The 15,250-nt window shown below is 40.1% G+C and overlaps 2 long non-coding RNA genes across 2 annotated transcripts in view; one reads left to right on the top strand and one right to left on the bottom strand.

The window, feature by feature from the left end:
• The window catches only part of LOC141783408 (uncharacterized), a 395,872-nt gene that overhangs the window by 82,410 nt on the left and 298,212 nt on the right, over positions 1-15,250 (bottom strand). The gene's annotated exons all lie outside the window — the stretch shown is intronic.
• On the top strand, positions 34-11,348 carry LOC141783412 (uncharacterized). Its single transcript, XR_012597268.1, has 3 exons — positions 34-170; positions 1,127-1,189; positions 11,127-11,348. It is a non-coding gene; the product is annotated as an uncharacterized LOC141783412 (long non-coding RNA).

The following is a 15,250-nucleotide window of genomic DNA, read 5'->3' on the forward strand; positions in this document are numbered from 1 at the left end:
TTTGTTTGATTTTGTAACGCATTGCAGGAATCAGTCATGGCCGCAGAAGCAAAGCCGACTTGTTATGAGGGCAGTATCATCCAAAGCCATCAGGTCTACCTAGAACAGTCGGGAGAGCACGAGGCCGTTCTCCGGTGTCTTCATAACATCCTGCCAGGAGAATTAAAAAGGTACGAGAAGAAAGGCTGGGAGGGCTATGTGGGTGCTTTCTTTATCTCTTTTTGTGCAGTTTGAAGACATAGAAATAATTTAGTTCACTGACTCAGTTCTCACTTTATGTAACAGACAATTATGTCATCACGGCTTTCACACGCGATGCGCAAAAAAAGGCGCGGTGCTTGGTTATGCACATCTGAATTTTTGTAACCGTGCGGCTTTCATTTCAACACATATGCCTTGAAGGGAAGACTGGCTGAGCAGGTTTACCTGTACAAACATCTCTATAACTGTTCATTGACACAACATTAATTGTCCTCCTCCCCATGTGGGAGACAGGGAAGCAAAGTGACATCTGCTATGCCCCGTTCATGCGTTGGCATGTTATGTTGAACGCACGGTTCATGTGCTTCGGTGATGGTGTGGCCGTTATAAAGCCCTTTCCAAGAAATGTCTGTTGGGCTGGCTTTGTGAATGCATCTCCCAAGCCCACAGGCAGGCGGGAAGAGACCCGCCCACCGTGGTCCGAGCACACTCTGCATGCAGCGTTGCCATAATGTGCAGCGTTAACGACGCGTTAATAGCGTCATAATGTGCTTTCCATATACAATTTCTAATTGGAGGGATGTGTTGTGCATAAATACACATAAGCTTATTAGAAATTCATGTAAGGTAAATAATACCATATCATATTTAGACTAATGGTATTAGAAGGGTGAGACACTAAAATGTTTTTAGATTTTTTTTGTTTAAAGTCTGAATTCTCAACAATCAGACCACGAAACCGCCAAATTATTGCTATTAACAACAAATAATGAAACACATATATTTCAGTTACTATGTGCTCTTGGGTAATACTAATGTCATTTTTTTTTTTCACCATTTCAACTTTTCCTTTGTTTACTGTATTAATTGTAAATAACAATTGTATCCCTTCTTCATGAGTCACTTTTCCATCTATCATGTCTAGATGCAGTACTGGAGCAGGCAAAAGCAGCCTGGATGTTCTTGGTGTCGGAAGTGGTGGAGGTATGTGATGAGATACAGTAACTATGAACACATGTTGGAAGTAGTTTTGACTCAGTTACTAACTGTAGTGTGTGGGGGAAGATCCACGAGTGCAAGAAAAATTGCATTATTGTGTTCCATGATTTTAAAATTAATGATTGAATTTGACTTAAAGTTCCCCAAAAGTCAGATTTACTGTAATCATTAACTATGCAAATCTACATATAATAAATACCCTTTTTGTTCCCATCAGTTTATCAGAGTTGCCCATATGACCATTGACACCGTTTTTATTGCTGTAATCATTCCTTCTGGTCATACTGGCTCTGAAGAGATCATTTCCTTATGTGCTTCCAGTATAAGTGATGAATCCACAGTCCATTTTCTGTGCAAAATGATATTCAAAAGTCTATCTGAAGCCTAATGTGAGGCTTCGACTGTCTCGGTTAAACAAAATTAGTGTCTCCCAAACTTACAGTGTTTGCTGTACAAAATTCCCTCTTTGTGTTTCTCCACTGCAGTTTTGTAAGGAAACACTATCTGGGCAAATACAAGGAGGACATGTTGTACTAAAAACACTGTAACTCTGGAGATACCCACTTGATTTGACTGAGTCAGCCTGCTGAAACCTCATATTTACTTATAATACAGCAGCCCATTCACACAAAAAGGCGTATAAATGCCACGATAATGCACAAGGTGTTTAGCGTGCAACAAGTACGCCTTTCTTAGTTTACGCATGTCATTTATACGCCATGTATCCTGTAACGACTGCAATGTAAACGCATCAGCCAATAAATGCTACACTAAGAATTAGTGACGTAGTATAAAAAGGCAGAAGGAATAGGAAAAATTGAATTTTATCTTGGCAATAAGGCTGGAATCTCCAGCCCAGTTGCCAGGATAAAATGTTGGCATTGTTATGTTGTTACATTATTATTTGAACACAAACTATGACCTTTTTTCTAACCTTAACAAAGTAGTTTTGTTGCCTAATCAGCCTAATCAATCGTCTCACAATGTTAACCATAATTCGAGGCTGATATGAAACATGTTTTTAGTTCAGAAACGTCACTATTAAACGTATCCGTGGTCTGCAGAAATGTCCAATGCCAAAAAAATAAATTTCTGGCGACTGGGGTGAACTTTGCACCTAATACCCTTTTTTTTCCCCCACAAAAATTAGCGTGCATATGCAGTTTTTTAAATGGGAGAAAAACAGCTAAAAGGCAATAGACTACTTCCCTTTCCTCCTGTCCTAGACGATTAACCTTTCACATTCAACGTCACGAATGCGCCAGAAAACAGGTTTAGTAAACAGTCGAAAGCAGCATGGAGGCCGATGGCAATGTTACAGTGGTTACTTCTTTTTGTATCTGTTACTTATTCAGTCTCTCTCAAACTCGGTGCCGACGAATTTGGAACGATGTTCGAGCGCTGCTTTGAAGGACAGAATTCGTAGCCGAGATGACAAAGAAAGCGCTGGAAAAGGAAACTATCGGGTGTTACGTTTCATCACTGTCAATCGGAGCTGGAGCCGATAAATACCTGTGACTACTGCAGAGTCATTTGTCCCAGAAATGAATGCAGATCATAACCTTTCCCTCTAAAGACAGAAGCTAGATGTTAGTGGGTGTTAGCAGGTGTTTTGTTCAGTGGGAATGGGGCTTTAGATACCTCAGCCCAGTGTCCTTAGAAGTTAGGTTCATAGTGGACCATTCTGCAGTGCTAAAGATCAACCCAACCATGCATTTCATCTTCACCAGGTGTTTTAGTTGCAATCAACAAGTCATTGTTGAATTCCGATAACCACAATCTTTCCTTAACCTTAGAGGCACAATGAGTAGGATTTGATTTCAAAGTTGGCCCCTCCTCTCCGGCTAAATGAGGGTTACTTGCCAGCGGGAAAGCCAACCCTAGATTATCTCTCGTTTTGGAACGAGTTTTGTCCACTCGGTGTTTCGCCTCACTATATTTGCGTTTTTTTTTCTGCGTTTTGTCCGCCATTTTCGTAGCTTCCTCTTGGATGCGTGCTTACAATCGGGCACCTGGTCTTTACATTTTTATGAAGGTTAACGCCCAAAAAATGTCCCGGACACAACAACATAAGAAAATCCAGGCAGAGGGCTGCAGGGTCTCTGCAGATACAGACACCACCACACACTTCATGCTCTCCCAATGATCCCATAACCTGTCCTCTTACACCACACTCAAGGCAAACAGCTCTCGGACATTGTTTATTTTGTGGAATAATTTCCTACTGTGGAATGTAATGAACACTGCAGTATCTGGGGGAAAGCATGGCTCTAATAACATACCATTTTATACTCAACAGGCTGAACTATTGTCAATAAAACTAAATCACACAGGGAAGCACAGAAATGGGATTGGCCGTTAACAGCCGATGACTGCAAAAAGTTAAGCCGTGGACATCTTTTCTTGGCCTTCCACACGTTGGCTGAGCTCCCGTGGTCACTGAGCTCTGTAGGATATAACAGTGACTTGTTGATCGAGCGTGACATGTTGCTTAAAGTGTGAGCGAGTCATGAAATGGACCGTGAAGGGAAAGGGACGGAGACGCACTACATTTTTTTACCTCAAATATAAAACTGAAGGTAAACCCCCCCGGAATCTGGGTCATGCCTGTGGTGGCTGCTGAGGCTGATGAAGATGAGATGGAGGTATCAGTCCAGATGGTTCTGCTGAGCGTCTCAGCGACATCGATACCACCATAGATAAGCCACAGCATCTCCTCGTGCAGAAAAACCGCAGCAGTCTACGTCGAGCTGTTGTGATTGGTAATATGGTACAGCTGTGACCATGAAATCAGGACTTAGCGTAATTAGTCACTTTGAAGCAGAGATTTAATACCAAAATCTTCGACAAAATACCAGGGGATCTGGTGCTACTTAATGATAATCTGATATCCAAGCCTCTCGTCTCATGTATTTTCCTTCTTAACAACCGTGCCGTTTTGGAGCAGAGAGATGGGACCTGGGTTCCATTTGGACCGTCTGTTCACGAGCCAGACAGAAATGCCACGGTGCAATACCCTCAATTCCTATTTGTAGGAGGGAGCCCAATATGACACATGCACTTTTTGAAAGAAAAATAAGAAGCCTAAGTATAATATTACAGTGTTATTAGGGTGGCTTTTCCCCTGCTGTAAATACCTCTGTATTGGCCCCATACAGCTTTAGCATTGAGTTGACTTGTAGTGGTATATTTGCATGAGGCCCTTTTGACAGATGGCATGCAGAATTCAGGGTGGTAACATATTTCCTTTCAGTGTTCCTTTGCCGCGTATGTTTCTAAACGGATTAAGTGCACAAGCTACCAGCACATTTTAGATGGAAATTTGTAAATTTCATACATTAAAGCTGCACTAATGAATATTTGATACAGTTAACAATGAAATGACCGATAGTGATGATCCCCATATTATCCATTTTCTGTTAGTAAATGTGGTGACGTGTTTTGTGGGCGGAGCGTTAGGTGGAGGAAGAATAATTCATTGAACACGTTAGTCAACGCTGGCTAGCAAGTATTGATGGCTTGTTATCTTTTTAACAATGGCTGAAGGAAATACTAGTTTCTCTCTATATGTACTGTCACTCACTGTTCAGGATCACAAGTGTTAGTTGAGAAAGTTAAAATTAACCAACGGGACCAGATTAGCTGACTTTATACACTGCTGGGGACTTGAGCCTGGCACATTTGCGTAGCGGCTGCCTCGCTGAACTGCTGCGTATCTCAGCGCGTGGTGTCCACACCGGCAGCGTTTCTGCTGCAGCGCTGCTGCTGCCAGGCCTTCTTACCTTTCATAACGGCCATTTCATTTTAATTTGTATTTATTTTAGACTGAAAAAAGTTAAGTTTTCATTTGTAAATAATAGTAATAATAATCCACAATTAATACCTAGTACTTTATTCATTCATTGAGCCCTGCAAGTCACTGCATTTCCTACAACACTGTCCTGTAAATATTTCAGAATAAAAGCCTCGTGTTGACAAATGAAGGAATTCTGTCCACAGAAAAAAAAAACGCTTGATGGCTTTTATTTTGAAAAGAAAGCAGGAAGTGTTGATTTAGAAATAAATCTTTACCTTTTTTTCCATGTCTGTGACATATTCAACAGACACAGACATTGAAACTGTAGTAATGTAGCTGGTATGATGTCAATATACAGTGAAAAGATTATTTTCACTGTCTGTTGCAGCTGTGAGCCTCGCGTGGCTCAGCCGTTGCGAGATATTTATATATATATATATATTTGAAATATGTCAGATGTTGTGTTTTTATTAATGAATGCAGCTTTAAAGCATCAAAGACATATTGGCTAATATTACTAAAAGAGTGTGAACGACATGAAGTGCTCATCTTCTTGACAAAAGAAATCAAGTAGCCTCATGTAGCATCTAAGTTTTTGTATAAATGTGAGAATAAACATGATTATAGTAGCTCAAATTTATGCAAAACTTAAAAAGTGATTTCTTTATGGATTAAATGTACTATTTGTCTCATTCCTAATTTTCAGAAAGAAACAGCCTTTTTTGGCCTCTCTGCTTTTTTTTTTACACTTTTCTTCTTTTGGAGGCTATCAAGCTCAATTGTTTCAGACAAAGTAATCCCTCTAAACCCACAACTGGCTGTTTGTGCAATATCCCTAAACTGCTTCAAAGCTAATTTGGCCGACTGTGACTCTCCACCAGCGATGTAAACTGAGACCCCCGCTGGCCGATGATGAGGCATAAACGGACCAAATCAAGGCTCCACTTAGGGCTGAACTGCCTCAGGCCTCTCGGCTTTCACCCTCAGCTGTTTAATGCCTTCCCGGAGCGGCCGGGGCAAAGCTGCAGCGCGGGGAGGCCCTTAATGAAGTGCTTTCAGGAGGAAAGGCTTTTCAGACCCCCCCCGCCCCCCTTTCAGAATAAGAGAATTAGCTAAGCCTTGTCCAGGCCCCCGCCCTCACCGCCCCATCTTAAACACCAAACTTACAGACCCTCACACCAGCCTTCTCAAATCCCCCGTCCCATTCCCTTTCCCCCTTCCAGTGCTGTCCATGTTTAATGAAGCTGTGATATATTTATGGCCAGCCAAATCCCACTCTAATCCTACCCCTGATAATAACAGCTCGGTAACTGTTTTCCTTAAACATGCTTCACGAGCACTGGCTGGAGACCCACAGGCCCCGGCTCTGTGGATATTACTCAGTAACCTAATTTGCACTTGCTGTGTGTAATGCACACCGACGTACAGAGGGAGGGGAGGTAGCTCAACAGGTCAGTGGCAGGCTGCTGAAAAAAAGGGGGTCCTGTTTGCGTCACGAAATGGGCACCTCGAGAGGTTGAGGGGGCAAAGGCAACAGCAGGGCTACCTCAGCGAGTAACGAGGTGTTGCTGGACCTGCGTTTTAGAGTCCAATTACATCAGAGCTCATGAGAGCCATAGTAAACACGAATAAACCGCGCCGGTCTCCAAAACGATATTTGAGAGAAAACAATAACACGCCTGTACAAAAAATGACGTAAAGGCATTAATACTGCGTTTTAAAAAACATTCTGAAATTTCTGTTGGCAGAGATAGAGGTGATTTAACGTTTTATTCTCCACTATAAACAAAAATGTAATGGACATAAACATGTCGCTACTCAGCCCAGCGCTCACACCGCTGATATGATGCAGAGGAGATTCTGATCGACTTCTATAGTAAGAGTCTTAGTCTTAGTTTAAGGACACACACTGGAGTGAAAGGGCTAATTCAAGACAACCTGAGTCTGATCGAACTTATAATTAAACCTGCCATACCTACTATAATCTTTACCATCACATATTACACAATATCCCATGGTTTAAGAGAAAGTGTATGAAATAGGGCCGTCAGTCGATTCAAATATTTAATCGCAAATTAATCACACATTTTTTATCTCTTTCAAAATGAACCTTTAAGGGAGATTTGTGAAGTATTTAATACTCTTATCAACATGGGAGTGGACAAATATGCTGCTTTATGCAAATGTATGTATATATTTATTATTGAAAATTAACAACACAAAACAATGACACATATTGTCCAGAAACCCTCACAGGTACTGCATTTAGTATCAAAAGATATGCTCAAATAATAACATGGCAAAATAACAAAATCAACGCTCCAAACTTACGCTTAATTTTTGGCGAGGAAAAACTGTCATGGCCATTTTCAAAGGGGTCCCTGTGACCTCTGACCTCCAGATATTTGAATGTAAATGGGTTCTATGGGTACCCACGAGTCTCCCCTTTACAGACATGCCCACTTTATGGTAATCACATGCAGTTTGGGGCAAGTCAAGTCAAGTCAGCACACTGACACACTGACAGCTGTTGTTGCCTGTTAGCCTGCAGTTTGCCATGTTATCGTTTGAGCATATTTGTTATGCTAAATGCAGTACCTGTGGTTTCTGGACAATATCTGTCATTGTTTTGTGTTGTTAATTAATTTCCAATAATAAATATATACATATATTTGCATAAAGCAGCATATTTGCCCACTCCCATGTTAATAAGAGTATTAAATACTTGACAAATCTCCCTTTAAGGTTCATTTTGAACAGATAAACAATGTGTGATTAATCGCGATTAAATATTTGAATTGATTGACAGCCCTAGTTTTTACATTTGGGCCACCAAATGTCAGGTCTTGATGGTCTGTGGGGCCAGTGTCAGTGAAACTTTCACACCTGAGCTGTCAGTGAAGTGTGAGAGCATCAGCTACGCCGTGATGTCAGCGCTGGTAGTCCGGACGCCTGACGACTCACAGAGTCCCTCTCTGTGGACTGTTGGTGCCACTTCAGGCGTGCTGTTTATTTTCACCGTTTCACACAAGAATTTTAATTCATTTCATCGTCCTTTCATTTTGTCTCGGCGACGCTGACCGTTGTTTAAGGATACCTCGGCTCCCCCCCCGGGCAATTACTGTGTCAGGAAGAGTGAGCTTAAACATCTGCAGCCGCTGAGGGAGATTTAGCTGCATCTTACAGCTCCCTCCCTCTGAACCCGTGTTATGTATAGAGCTCTATGCGAACCATCACCTCTGTCATCACATCAGCAAGAGCTGGACTGGTGGAGATTTAACCTGGTGAAAAACATACAATAATGTACCAAAATACCTCCAAATAATGCCATTTGGCTTTTATCTGCAGAACAACACCTCTATAGTGAAAATTTTCCACAAGCCTTTTTATTCGCCAAGCCACGGCCGGAGACTGAGTGTGGATTAGCATTCTGAGCTGAGAAATACCTCCCTATTACCCTTTTTACACTGTGACATGCTTTCTGGGGCGATGCTTTCGGAGTATTTTTTTGTTTAAGCTCTGTGCCGCTCCTATAAGAGCGATTCAGCCCCGACGCACATGGGCAGTGTCAGCTGTAATTAGCTTTGACAGGGGCATTTAGTGGTTGTAATTCAAATCTAATTCAGAACATCTTAACCCTGAAGTCTGTCAAGACGCTTGAAATGCACTGGAACACTCATGGTCCCAATCAGGTCTGCGTTTGTGTGGCAGCATGCTGATGTGTCAACAAGGCCGGTTAGAAAAACAGGCACAGAAAAACTCATTTACAGTACAGAGCCGGATGGGTTCAGCGCTGCACAATGTTTAAATCCTCCACACGGAGGAGAGGAAAAAGGAACATAAATACTGATAAATCTGCTTCAGATTTTGGCCTGCCACAGTGATTATCTTTAATGCAGGAACCTTTTACCTTCATACTTAGCACCACCTTTTGAACTCGTCTACAATACAACAAGACATCATCTTCGGTCGTGGAAAAGAAAACACACACAGAGGTCTGGTTCAAAAAGAGAGGAGCTGGGGGGATAGTGGGGAACACTGCTGACCTTCAGCTGAGGAGACTCCCGGACCTTGAACAACTCGGAGCTTTGTAATCGGTTTGAACTGCACATACAGCACTTAGCCTTCTGCAAGGAACACTTTGCTGCACGGTCAAGGTTTGAATTTGCCAAATAATTCTACTTTTGTTTCGTTTTCTGTAATCCTCGGCTTCTGTCCCAAAGAAGTCACGGATAATATTCACTATTTTCTTTGTCCACTAACCTGGAAACAGTGGAAATGTCTTTAAAGCTGGCTACTGTGGGGTCGACCAAAGTGCACGCTCTGTTTGAACTTTGGCGAGAGTAGTGTGGTCTAAGAACGCTTGGCTGAGGTTGAATGAACTTACAAGACACTGCATTGGTTTGTATGGAAGCTCAGAGAGGCCAACACTGTGAATGAGCCGATTCTAAGTTTTTAATGAGAGTCCTCTCATGATCAGTTTATTAAAATGACTTTCCCTCATACGGGGGAAGAAATTGCTTAAAAAAAACTCTTACAACAACAATAATAATCATATTGTCAGTCTTCCGCTCTATATTTTCAATTTTTATTCATGCCAACTGTATGTATGAATGAATATCCAGCAAAACGCTCTATGTAAAATAAATCATGTGAGCAAATAGGAATTCAATGAGATTCACAACTTGTCATTCCAGACTTAGGCACTGTCCGCAATTACAAACGGATGGATGGGTCAAACAAACACAGGGCTTTCACCCAGGAAACCGCTGTTCATGTCCCGTGTGAAACCAAGTCAACATGTTGACTTATTTTACCGTAGTTTTACTTTTACGCAACTTACTTTACTAACACCAGTTACATAACAAGCATACATATTTGAACCCAAACCGTGATCTTTTCCTAAACCTAACCAAGTACTTTTGTTGTGCAAGTAAACCTAAAAAGTAAATATATATACATTGGACGTTTATTTTGAAGGGGATAGATTGACTTGGTCAGGCTTAGGCAACAAAAGTACTTAGTTAGGTTTGGGAAAAGATCGCGGTTTGGGTTACAATAACACCGGAAGTGGCGAAACTTAAGTACGGATTGTAACGTGACAAAAATGACTTAGTTAGCTTTAGGAAAAGATGGCGGTTTGGGTTAAAATAACTCTGCAAATGCTATAGTTTTTATACAGAAGTTACATGACAAGTAAATCAACTTTGGCTTGTGGTCTCACACAGGGACACAAACACAGGTCTCCTGGGCGGAAGTCCTGTGTTTTTTGACCCACCCATCCACCCCAACCTCCTCCACATGCGGCGTTCGCCGCTCTTTATACTTCCCAGTTCACAATTACGTGGATTACATACAAATAGATTTTGTGCTGACCACCATTATGTACACGAATCAATACATTAAATTGTGTGAATATTTCACGAACTGCTGTGCAACTGAGCTGACTGAGGACTGAGGAGTACGTGATCCTGCTTACGATGTTCATTAATAAAGACTTCAACAACATAAATAAGTTGTAAAATCCATCACTGATGCAGCCTGAGAATCTTCATTCAGATCATTACTTTCCCTCAGCTCTGTTCTACAGCAGTGACTCCCTCCGTGCACCAAGTGACAAATATCACTGAGTATTGTGGCTCTTTCATCTCTGAAAGGGCGGTCTTGTCATTTCTAATAAGGCCACAAAGAATAAGAAACACCTACGTCTGAATGACAAGTAGATGAAGCCTAGAAACATTCTGTATTTTCAGCCCGTTCGCATTCCCAGGGTGTCAAACACCGATGCTTTGTAATGGCCATCGGCATCGGCTTTCATCCAGGAGACCACACTGTTAAGTGTTAAGTTTCACTTTCACTTTACAATCAGCTGTTCGTTCGTGTCCGACAAGTCACATTTGCACTGTAAAAATGTTGAATTTTAAGCCCAACCATGTTGTTTTGTGGTTTTGTCGCCTAATCCTAAACAAGTGTTTTCGTGTAATTCACAATATTAAGCATGTGTAGGGATGCGAATGTGTTGGTATTTTATGCCTGGAAAGGGATTCATCTTTCATTTCAAAGTCCTTGATCTTGAATTTTGACTGGTTAATTCTAACTAATTCTAATTCTTATTTTTTAGATGTTAAAGTTGTGTCCTGGTGGCGTAAGTTTAAGATGCCGACCATGTAATCTACATCGCTGGTTCGAGTACAGCCACTGACCTTTGTAGCGTCATTCTTTCCTTTCATTTCCTGTCTGGATCTCTATCCAATAAAAGTCTTTCTACCTGCGTAATGCATGAATGAATTGAATGAATTTTTTTTTTTTAAGTAAATAAGAGGACCACAAAAGTATAATTTGTTTTCTACAGAAAAGAGACATAAAGTGTCAGGTCAGGTAAAATGGGACGTTACAAACGTTACACAGAAATTGAGGGTCCAAAACAGGTTCATATAGGTCTACATATGTATCCATGCAAACTCTTAACAATCTTTTTTAGAATGATGCATTGCAGATAATGTTTGAAAGGAAGGCAGAACAAGACTTTACAAGACCTGACTAGATGAGCTGTTAAGACTTGACTGCAGGAAATGTTAATGCTTTTTGGCGTTTTGTTTTTTTGTCGATGTTCTAATTTTTAACAAAATGTCTGGCAAATGTTTGACACAAGTATGCACATACACACACAGCTTTCACATATTTGTTTAATAAATATTCTTATAAATTATTTATAAAAATATCATTTGAGCTCATGCATACCTTATTTGATGGTCTTATAAATCATTTACCAAAAAGTGACCCGTTTTCCCTGACTCCTCCCTAGTTGTGAAATCAACAAAATAGATCTAAAAAATAATTATAACTCAGCCACTTTTGGCTTCCATACATTTAGAGATTGAATACTGTGCTGTGATCCGTTATAGGCTACCATTTGGGGAAACATTCAAACAGTATCAATCCACAATATCAATATATTATCTCCATCTTCCTGCCTAAGACTAACATCCATAAATCTCCTTCCACACAGCGTCTGTCCGTTTTAATTACGGCCTACCTGAGAGCAGCGTCGTGCCTGCTGCCAGTCACACCCTTCATCCAGCGGGACAAATCCTGCCAGATGACTGCTTGTAATTTTCTTTACAGTGAAAACAGTAAGCAGAGATTCAAAGAGCCGGGGAGAGCCAGCTGTCGGACAGCATGCATTTAAGCCGCCATATTTGCATTTCTCCCATAATATAACACTTCTGTTAAGTGACACATGATTGATGATGGGGAGCGAGGTGGCTTTTCTAACCCCTGTAAGTGCTCTAAAAACAAATTAAAGCTTTCATCATTGTAACATGTCTATTACAAGATGTGGTAATAGCCCCTCGTTGAATCAAATTATTTGTGTGTCTAAATAATTTTGAAAAATTAAACTATTAATCATCCCCGAGAGCGTCTGACAAAAGATCAGGGCGAGGGCCCCGTTGGAACGTGCTGAGCCTATTCACAATACACTTAGAGGTGTTTATGGCTTACTCCGTGAAATGGCTCTAATTGCTTAATTGCTCATCTGTTGGTGGCGGCGCTGTTTTCAGGGTAAAAGTTACCGTCTGACTTGAGTTTCAGCGGAATTATCCAAAGTAAAACCAAATGTTCACTTTGAGGTTTTCATTGCTAATTTGAAAACGCGAATGTGTTCGCAGCACATAGGGTATCGTTCAAGCTCGAAGGTGGCCGTTGTCGAATAGATCGCCAAACCAAAAGGATCAAAGAAAAGAAAAGAAATTCACAACTAAATTTCCTGCTTCATGGCAGCAGGGCTGTATAATACCTTTCTAGATTTCCTGAACATGCTTTATCCCAGCAACAGTCTGTTATGATACAGTAAGTAATATCTCCAGCTCAGCCTGGCTTGGAGGAAAAAAAAAAGGCGGGAGAGTTGACACATGGAGGTGAGCGGAGGTGTCGCTCTTCATGCTCCAGCAGCTCTGTGAGGCGTTCACGGGCAGAGCAACCCGTCCGTCGGCCGGCCAGCCGCCCGTCCCGTTGCTCTTTGTTATTAAGCAGGTCCAAGCAAAACACAAAGGGATACTGTGTTTTTTATATGAGTAATGCATTAACCTGCTCAGGAAAAGTTCATGTTAAACGTATGGGCTCGGACAGCACAAGATTTATGGCGATGGCTGCAGAAATTATGCTTTTCTTCCCCCCAAAGGCACTTTAATTATGTAATTATTGCCAGCTGCTTTTCATTTGTGGTCACCGTTAATTGGGGCCCGGGGTCCGCAGTTCAAGTGCTGGGTCTCTCTCTCTCTCTCTCTCTCTCTCTCTCTCTCTCTCTCTCTCTCTCTCTCTCTCTCTCTCTCTCTCTCTCTCTCTCTCTCTCTCTCTCTCTCTCTCTCTCTCTCTCTAAATCCAGTCGTCCTGAGATGATTAGCCAAATCCTCAGCAAAACTCATTTGTTATTCAAGCTTTAGCCGGCAGCCTCCCGCCGGGCCGAAGAAAGAACCCCGGAGCCCAATTTCCTCCACATCCTCCGCTCCTTATCCCTCCAACTCATCAGCAACAATTGTCCTGAAATAAGAAGCAGCGATATCTTGTGTTTGCTTTCCCTATTAGGCCTCCAAATGCAGGGAAAACATATCAGGAGTGGGGAGTTTTATTTTGTAGTTTGGGTTGAAACAGACAAAAAGGTAATGCAGAAGGGTGCCTAAAGCTTTTACAATTAAGTTGTATATTTTATATGCAAATTATGTTCATTTTCTATCTAATATATGAGATATTTTGTAATTCAAGTATTTTGTGGGTGATTAGTAATTACGATATGTGATAAACATTTGGCAAAAGTAGGGATGTGATTATTAATCATAAAATGAATGACATCAAATTTTTGCTAATTGTCATATATATATATATATATGTATATATATATATATACATATATAATATTTTCTGGAGATGATTTAAAAATGGTTAAAGTGAAGAAGTGTTTTCATAAATTATCAACACCAAATTTATTGTTTCTGGATATCCGAAAATGGAAAATTAAGAGATACCTACAATTTATAGATCATAAACTCTCTTGGAGAGCTCACAGCTTCGACCAAACAGTCAAAAAGTATCTCAGTTCTGGTCATAAAGCAAAGTGTTCACCGTGTGTGTGTGTGTGTGTGTGTGTGTGTGTGTGTGTGTGTGTGTGTGTGTGTTTTTGTGTGTGTATGTGCGTGTGTGTGTATGTGTTAACATTGAGGTAGTATGAAATGTTTCTTTTTTGCTCCTTTTCCGATCATGGAATCATTACTTTGTTAGATGTTATCTTGTATTTTGTGTGAAACTGTGTGTTGGAAGTGCACACTCATGTTATTGAATAATAAATAAATAATGGAAAATAAATACTTCTTTGTTAAGGAACTTTTTATATGTCTTTTACCCCTTTCACTGCCCTTTTCTTTATTTTGTTGTAACTGTTTTCACTTTTTATTATTGTGGTATAAATTGCTGCAACTGTGAAAAAGAAGAGGATAAATTGGGGGTTTGGAAAACAGTAATTGTATGATTCATGTAGTAAATGGAGGAAATTAAATGATATTGAAAAACAGGCTTGTATAATCAGCTGTTGACAATCTTAAATTCTAACACAATATGACCTCAGATTAGGTATTCATTAGCAGGAAAAAGTAATTGCACACAATAAAGTAGAAAACAATAAAAATAGATCAAAAAGGGGTTATAAACAGAAATATTTTTTCTGCAACCAGTTTAAAACATACTTATATATTTTGTCAGGCTATTATTATTTTTTTATCCCATGCCCAACTAAATTTTAAAACGTATTTCCTGCCATTCTAAAATATTTTTAAATATTTACAAACACATGGGATGCACTTTTGCACTTATTATTTTTTTAACTTTTTTTTTTTCTTTTTACAATAATTTCTAGTGTATTGTATTACATTGCTCTGTTTTTCATGCTAAATGCAGTATCTGTGAGGGTTTCTAGACAATACTTGTCATTGTTTTTTGTTGTTAATTGAATTCCAATAATAAATATATACATACATTTACATAAAGCAGCATATTTGTCCACTCTCATGTTGATAAGACTATTAAATACTTGACAAATCTCCCTTTAAGGTTAATTTTGAACAGATTAAAAAAATGTGTGATTAATTTGCGATTAATCGCGATTCAATATTTTAATCGATTGACAGCCCCTGAAATGGATACAGTAAAATGTCATAAATCATGACATATTTTCCAAAACTACAGGCATATAGTATTTATAAA

This window comes from Sebastes fasciatus, chromosome 15 (genome assembly GCF_043250625.1).
Source record: "Sebastes fasciatus isolate fSebFas1 chromosome 15, fSebFas1.pri, whole genome shotgun sequence".
NCBI classification, from domain to species: Eukaryota; Metazoa; Chordata; class Actinopteri; order Perciformes; family Sebastidae; genus Sebastes; species Sebastes fasciatus.